We start from the raw sequence: 7979 nt of genomic DNA on the forward strand, positions 1-7979 counted from the left end.
TCAGCTAAGAAGGGATCCCCAGGATGCAGCCCCGGCTTCACATGATGTCGCACAGGCTCCACATGAAGCTGCCCAGGCTCCCCAGGACGCAGCTGCCCGTGACGCAGCCGCCCGTGATGTAGCCGTCGATCATGCAGGTGACCATGGCGTAGGCATCAACGCAGCTGACCATGGCGTAGGCATCCGTTACGTAGCTGACCATTGCTTAAGCCTCATTCACTCACCTGACCATATCTTAGCCATGCGTCACACAGCTCACCATGGCATACCCCCCCCCGTGTTCCAGAGGTTGCTGCATGACGCGGCCCGTGACGAGGCCCGTGACGAGGCCCGTGACGAGGCCCGTGACGCGGCCCGTGACGCGGCCCTTGACGCGGCCCGTGACGCGGGCCGTGACGCAGGCCGTAACGCAGCCCGTAACGCAGCCCGTGACGCGCCCCGTGACGAGGCCCGTGACGAGGCCCGTGACGAGGCCCGTGACGCAGCCCGTGACGTGAACCGTGACGTGGTCCGTGACGTGGCCCGTGACATGGCCCGTGACAGGGCCCGTGACAGGGCCCGTGACGCGGCCCGTGACGCGCCCCGTGACGAGGCCCGTGACGAGGCCCTTCGCATTATAAATGAACTAGATGCCCGTAACGAAGTCGCCCGTCTCTCAACCGCTGGTGACTACCGTCGTCAGCGCTTCCTGTTGATGCCCCCAATGGTCCCGAGCCAGGCGCCCGTGTTCGAGTTTGCGGTGCCTGTGTTCGAGTTTGAGGTGCCCGTGTTTGAGTTTGAGGTGCCCGTGTTCGAGTTTGTGGGGCCCGTGTTCCAGAGGCCGGCGCCCGTGTTCCAGAGGCCGGCGCCCGTGTTCCAGAGGCCGTGGCCACCGCCCCGGGCCGCTGCCCCGGGCCGCCCATGACGGCGACCCCGGCTCCCCATGACGGTGACCCCGGCTCCCCATGATGGCGACCCCGGCTCCCCATGACAAAGTACGTGACAACGTGTGAATTTGCTTTGAAATTCATATTAAAAGATTAAAAGCACGATATAGGCCTATCTCATTAACATAATTATCTGTAATTTCTGAAGTGATGCGCTGGTGACAGATTGCTGAGTGATTTTAAACTATCGTGTGGTCATTTCTGTACAGAAAGCGAAGACGCGGTCGTGAAAGGACTGGGTTTGTGCCACGTCGTGCCTTACACAGGAGCTCGTCTGAAGAATGTTTGATCCAGCTGTGTTCTGCACATGCATCTTCATCCACAAGATCTGCTCTGCATAGTGACACACAGGTGGCGGATGTGGGGCTCGAGTGTCTTAAGCTCAGATCCAAGGTGTCTGTTTTATTCTTTAAAATGTCTTCCATTTATTCCCAGTTACCCTGTTAGCTGTAGATTTTGCTCTTTTGAATGTTCAATTGTACATTTGTTATTGTCAGAATCATATGACAAAGTACGTGACATGTGAATTTACTTTGAAATTCATATTAAAAGCACGATATAGGCCTATCTCATTAACATAATTATCTGTAATTTCTGAAGTGATGCACTGATGACAGATTGCTGAGTGATTTTAAACTATCGTGTGGTCATTTCTGTTCAGAAAGCGAAGACGCGGTCGTGAAAGGACTGGGTTTGTGCCACGTCGTGGCTTACATGGGAGCTCGTCTGAAGAATGTTTGATCCAGCTGTGTTCTGCACATGCATCTTCATCCACAAGATCTGCTCTGCATAGTGAAACACAGGCGGCGGATGTGGGGCTCAAGTGTCTTAAGCTCAGGTATATCCAAGGTATCTGTTTTATTCTTTAAAATGTCTTCCATTTATTCCCAGTTACCCTGTTAGCTGTAGATTTTGCTCTTTTGAATGTTCAATTGTACATTTGTTATTGTCAGAATCATGTGTTGAATGGTTGTAATCTAATTGTTTCCTCTCTGTAAAGAAACGGACAAACGATCTGTGTTCACACGGAGGACCAGACGAGGAAAGGCAAGGAAGATCACCAACTTAAATGAAAATAAAAAAAACGACAATAAATAAACTGCTCCTTGTTCATTAATCTACTGAACCATGTGACAAACTCATTCAAAACACAGACCTGTTGGTCACACGTTTGTAGCAGATGGCAATATGCACACTAGTGTTCTCAAATTGGATTGATAATTTCCTATCCAACAATTCAATAATAACAGTACTGCACATCCTTACCCAAAAATATGGTAAATTCCTAGCTTACTTACTAATCTACCTACTTATCTCCTGTAGTTAGAACCCATGTTCTTTAAACCGTGACAGTAAAGTTGTGAAAAAACGGTAGATTTCTCTTCTTTTGTAGCTGGTCAAATGAAAACAGTCACCCTTTGAAGAGCTCTGTCATAGTTACAATGCTTGAGCTTCCCCCTCTCTACCCTGGGTGGCCCACACACACATACAAGCTACCTCCACCCCTGTGCTCCGACACCCCCACCAACACCACCCCTGCCTTTGCCCACAAAATCTCACTCTGCACCGAAATCAAAACATCAGAGCCCTGGAGAGTGGTCAATTTCATATCGGTTCTGATCCATCATTTCCAACGCCCTTGAATGAATATGAAGAGGAAACATTGCCAATTTGAAATGTAATCGCTACTAGGCAAAAGTGGAAATGCAATACACAAAATGCATTGCTTTTCCATACAAACATGCAGAATACGTGCCAAAATGAAATGCAAAAGCACTATTACATTACATTTCAATGCACTTTATCTCTTTATTGAAAAACAATACACAAGAATTTGCATTCAAAACCAAAACGCTGAATATGTGCCAGAATTGAATATAATACAGCTCGAAATGTAATCGCGGCACAGAGGTATTGCTTTTCACCGTACGGTATTTCAGACATAAATGTTTCCTTTAAATGTAATGATCACAAGATTGATTTAAACACTGATGTGATGAAAACATGCCACAATGAAAAGTAAAAGCTCCAGTCTGTGTGGATTTGTATTTAAAGAAAGAAACGCTGAATTCGTGCCAGAAGCCACCTTGAAATGCAATCGACTGAACGTCATTGTATTCCACTGTGTGTCTCTGCGAAGCTGTATTCGTGCCAGAATGAAATCTAATCACTGTCCAATAGGACCGCTCGCCTGAATTTGGGGCGGGGCTTAGACTCCAGTCAGAAGCAATCGCTCGTAGTTGGAAATGAAAGCAGCAGAAATGTCTTTTCACGACAGAATAAAAGAGGAAATAAACAGTCTAATTGGACAAATTGAGGCTGGTGCAGTTACAGACGACTACGTGCTTAACTTAATTAAGCTGAAGGTGCTGGACAATATTGAAAAAGGACCTTGAAAGTGTTTTAGTTAGTGTTAAGTAAAAAGTGCAGAAATTTTGGAGAAAACGAAAAAAGGAATAACAATATAGGGCTTTTCAAGCCCTATAATAACAATATAGGGCTTTTCAAGCCCTATAATTATAGGGCTTGAAAAGCCCTATATTGTTATTCCTTTTTTCGTTTTCTCCATAATTTCTGCAATTAATGCGGCCCGAACCGCTTAACGTACAGACTCCGTTCGAACTGCGTTTCGAAGGTCTCGGCTCTGTGTGGTGTGCTATCCGTTTTTAGAGTCGATTAGAGTTATAGATTTTAATAGAATTGAGTTTAAAAATGAAAAATGGCCCTATTAAAATGAATGGTGGAATGTTCAGAAATTCAAATCTTAACAGCCAGTTAGAGTGTGAGCTGGCATAAAAAATGATCAAAACTTTCTTGGATAAACTGCTGTAAAATCCTTACACCTTGACCTAGAACAGGTATCACCAAATGGCGGACCGCGGTCCGGATCCGGACCCGAACGCCGTCCTGTCCGGACCCAATCGCATTCCTGATTAACTGGATACGGACCCAAATGCCAAAAAAATTTTAACGGGAGACTATATTTTAAAACGGAGAATTTATTTTCAGACGAGTGTTACGTTCACCACCCATTTGAGTGTTACGTTCAACCCCCCCCCCGCTCAACAACTTTCGTTCGCCACCGCGAACCCGGACCTAAGGTCTGAGCTATCTGCCAAAAATGGACCGCGGAAAGATTTAATTGATTACCCCTGACCTAGAAGCTCCATTTAAATTTTAAATGGGAGAGAAACTTGTTCTTTCTGGCATGCCGAGATATCTAATCATTTGATGAATTACTTTTAGAGTTATGAGCATTTGTTTGGCACCAGACACAGAAAACTGCCCCATTGGCCCCCATATAAATGTATGAGAATCAGAATCAGCTTTGTTGAGATTTTTGTGTGTTTTTAACTTGTCATAAATCAGTCATTTTTGGGTCAAACCACACAAAAATACATCAAAATCATCGGCAAGGGGTCCTCTCTCACACAATCTCCTCAGTGAAGCAATAAGTTAAACGGGTCCCGAACTACGACCGTTTGTTTGGGGGGTGCAAATCACATAAAACAAGGCTTCTCCACTCAGAGTGGCAGAGACAGAGTGGCAGTTATTTTTGAATGTCTCTCCCCCTCCCCCACACACGCACGCGCACACACCTGCATCTCTCTCATACCCACTCCACACAGTCACACAGAGCAGAGGGGTAGATGGAGCAGAGGGGCGGCTAGAGCAGAGGGGCAGATGGAGCAGAAGGGCAGATGGAGTAGAGGGGGCAGATGGAGCAGAGGGGGCAGATGGTGCAGAGGGGCAGATGGGGCAAAAGGGCAGATGGGGCAGATGGAACAGATGGGGCAGATATAGCAGAGGGGCAGATTGAGCAGACTCCACACACACACACACACACACACACACAGACTTGCATCTCTTTTCAAGCACTATGTATTTCCTTCAGGAAATGCATGTCTAGTTCCTTTTTTCGTTTTCTCCAAATTTCTGCAATTAATGCGGCCCGAACCGCTTAACGTACAGACTCCATTCAAACTGCGTTTCGAAGGTCTCGGCTCTGTGTGGTGTGCTATCCGTTTTTGGAGTCGATTAGAGTTATAGATTTTAATAGAATTGAGTTTAAAAATGAAAAATGGCCCTATTAAAATGAATGGTGGAATGTTCAGAAATTCAAATCTACACTGCCAGTTAAGAGTGTGAGCTGGCATGAAAAATGATCAAAACTTTCTTGGATAAACTGCTGTAAAATCCTTACACCTTGACCTAGAAGCTCCATTTAAACTTTAAATGGGAGAGAAACTTGTCCTTTCTGGTACGCCGAGATATCTAATCATTTGATGAATTACTTTTAGAGTTATGAGCATTTGTTTGGCACTAGACACAGAAAACTGCCTCATTGGCCCCCATATAAATGTATGAGAATGAGAATCAGCTTTGTTGAGATTTTTGTGTGTGTTTAACTTGTCATAAATCAGTCATTTTTGGGTCAAACCACACAAAAATACATCAAAATCATCGGCAAGGGGTCCTCTCTCACACAATCTCCTCAGTGAAGCAATATGTTAAACGGGTCCCGAACTACGACCGTTTGTTTGGGGGGTGCAAATCACATAAAACAAGGCTTCTCCACTCAGAGTGGCAGAGACAGAGTGGCAGTTATTTTTGAATGTCTCTCCCCCTCCCCCACACACGCACGCGCACACACCTGCATCTCTCTCATACCCACTCCACACAGTCACACAGAGCAGAGGGGTAGATGGAGCAGAGGGGCGGCTAGAGCAGAGGGGCAGATGGAGCAGAAGGGCAGATGGAGTAGAGGGGGCAGATGGAGCAGAGGGGGCAGATGGTGCAGAGGGGCAGATGGGGCAAAAGGGCAGATGGGGCAGATGGAACAGATGGGGCAGATATAGCAGAGGGGCAGATTGAGCAGACTCCACACACACACACACACACACACACACACACAGACTTGCATCTCTTTTCAAGCACTATGTATTTCCTTCAGGAAATGCATGTCTAGTTCCTTTTTTCGTTTTCTCCAAATTTCTGCAATTAATGCGGCCCGAACCGCTTAACGTACAGACTCCGTTCAAACTGCGTTTCGAAGGTCTCGGCTCTGTGTGGTGTGCTATCCGTTTTTGGAGTCGATTAGAGTTATAGATTTTAATAGAATTGAGTTTAAAAATGAAAAATGGCCCTATTAAAATGAATGGTGGAATGTTCAGAAATTCAAATCTACACTGCCAGTTAAGAGTGTGAGCTGGCATGAAAAATGATCAAAACTTTCTTGGATAAACTGCTGTAAAATCCTTACACCTTGACCTAGAAGCTCCATTTAAACTTTAAATGGGAGAGAAACTTGTCCTTTCTGGTACGCCGAGATATCTAATCATTTGATGAATTACTTTTAGAGTTATGAGCATTTGTTTGGCACTAGACACAGAAAACTGCCTCATTGGCCCCCATATAAATGTATGAGAATGAGAATCAGCTTTGTTGAGATTTTTGTGTGTTTTTAACTTGTCATAAATCAGTCATTTTTGGGTCAAACCACACCAAATATATCACAATCATCAGCAAGGGGTCCTCTCTCACACAATCTCTTCGGTGAAGCGATAAGTTAAATGGGTCCCGAACTACGACCGTTTGTTCGGAGGGTGCAAATCACATAAAACAAGGCTTTAGAGTGGCAGAGACAGTGTCAGTTATTATTTGAATGTCTCTCCCCCTCCCCCACACACGCACGCACACACATGCATCTCTCTCATACCCACTCCACACAGACACACACATATACACCACACAGACACACACACATACATACATGCAGATGGAGTAGAGGGGGCAGATGGAGCAGAGGGGCAGATGGAGAAGAGGGGCAGATGGAGCAGAGGGGCAGATGGAGCAGATGGGGCAGAGGGGCAGATAGAGCAGAGGGGCAGATGAGGGAGAGGAGCAAATGGGGCAGATGGAGCAGAGGGGCTGATGGGGCAGATGGAGTAGAGGGGGCAGATGGAGCAGAGGGGCAGATGAGGGAGAGGGGCAAATGGGGCAGATGGAGCAGAGGGGGTGATGGAGCAGAGGGAGTAGAGGGGCAAATGGAGCAGAGGGGCAGATGGAGCAGAGGGGGACACACCTTTTCAAGCCCTATAGTATTTCCTTCAGGAAATGCAAGTCTAGTTGATAATTATAATTATTTCATATTAAATGACGACATGAAAAGGTAACCTTATCACCCACTTGCACAGTAGTTGTTCTATAAATAAAGCACTGCTTGGAATTCATTTAGCCCCTGTTACAAACACATAGATGGCTATCAATAATTATTGGAATTGTTTCCATTAATTGATCAAAATGACAACATGAAAGGTCACTTGCATAATTGTGATTGGTGCTGTAAATAAAGCACTATTTAATTTGGCCCAATTCAGAAATACATGAATGATCATTATGATAATGCTCATTCATGTATTTCTGAGGGCCACATAAATACTAAATAGTGCGTTATTGTATATAAAGTGGGCATAAAATAATATTAATCAACCATATTGTTGATAATAATAATTTTATGCCCACTATAAAATTATATTTTGGGAGATTCCTTTCTGTAGGTTATATTTGACAGCACTAGGCAGGTTGTCATTTTTTCCAGTTTGTTGTCGTAAATCGGCTATGTGATTGGTTTAGCGCGGTCACGCGGTGTCTTTTGACGTCAAAATCGTCATTTAGCGTGAGGAAAATAGTTCTTCAGAAAGCGTCTCAGTTTAACGCGAAACTTTTTTGGTAAGTGCAACATAACTTGATCATTTTTATTAGCTAACGGGCATGTAATATGGAGAGCGCGGAACGGATCAGAACGATAACGGGGTTCACCTTACGGCCTAGAATACAGCTTCGCAGAGACACAGTGGAATACAATGACGTTCAGTCGATTGCATTTCAAGGTGGCTTCTGTTTCTTTCAAATTGGCACTGTTTCCTCTCCATACCTGCTACAGCACAACATGTATAAACACAACGCCCGTTTTCCATACCCCAATAGTAAAACTATGATTAGCTTATTAGGTCATATGAGCAACACATCTCATAGAATCAACATGCTGCA

At 45.1% G+C, this 7979-nt stretch overlaps 1 long non-coding RNA gene across 1 annotated transcript; it reads left to right on the forward strand.

The window, feature by feature from the left end:
• The first annotated feature begins 544 nt into the window (after positions 1–544).
• LOC143516214 (uncharacterized) lies at positions 545–2012 on the forward strand. Its single transcript, XR_013131607.1, has 4 exons — positions 545–974; positions 1136–1319; positions 1588–1764; positions 1927–2012. It is a non-coding gene; the product is annotated as an uncharacterized LOC143516214 (long non-coding RNA).
• The last annotated feature ends 5967 nt before the right edge of the window (positions 2013–7979 follow it).

The sequence above is a fragment of the Brachyhypopomus gauderio genome, chromosome 6 (assembly GCF_052324685.1).
Source record: "Brachyhypopomus gauderio isolate BG-103 chromosome 6, BGAUD_0.2, whole genome shotgun sequence".
Lineage (NCBI taxonomy): Eukaryota > Metazoa > Chordata > Actinopteri > Gymnotiformes > Hypopomidae > Brachyhypopomus > Brachyhypopomus gauderio.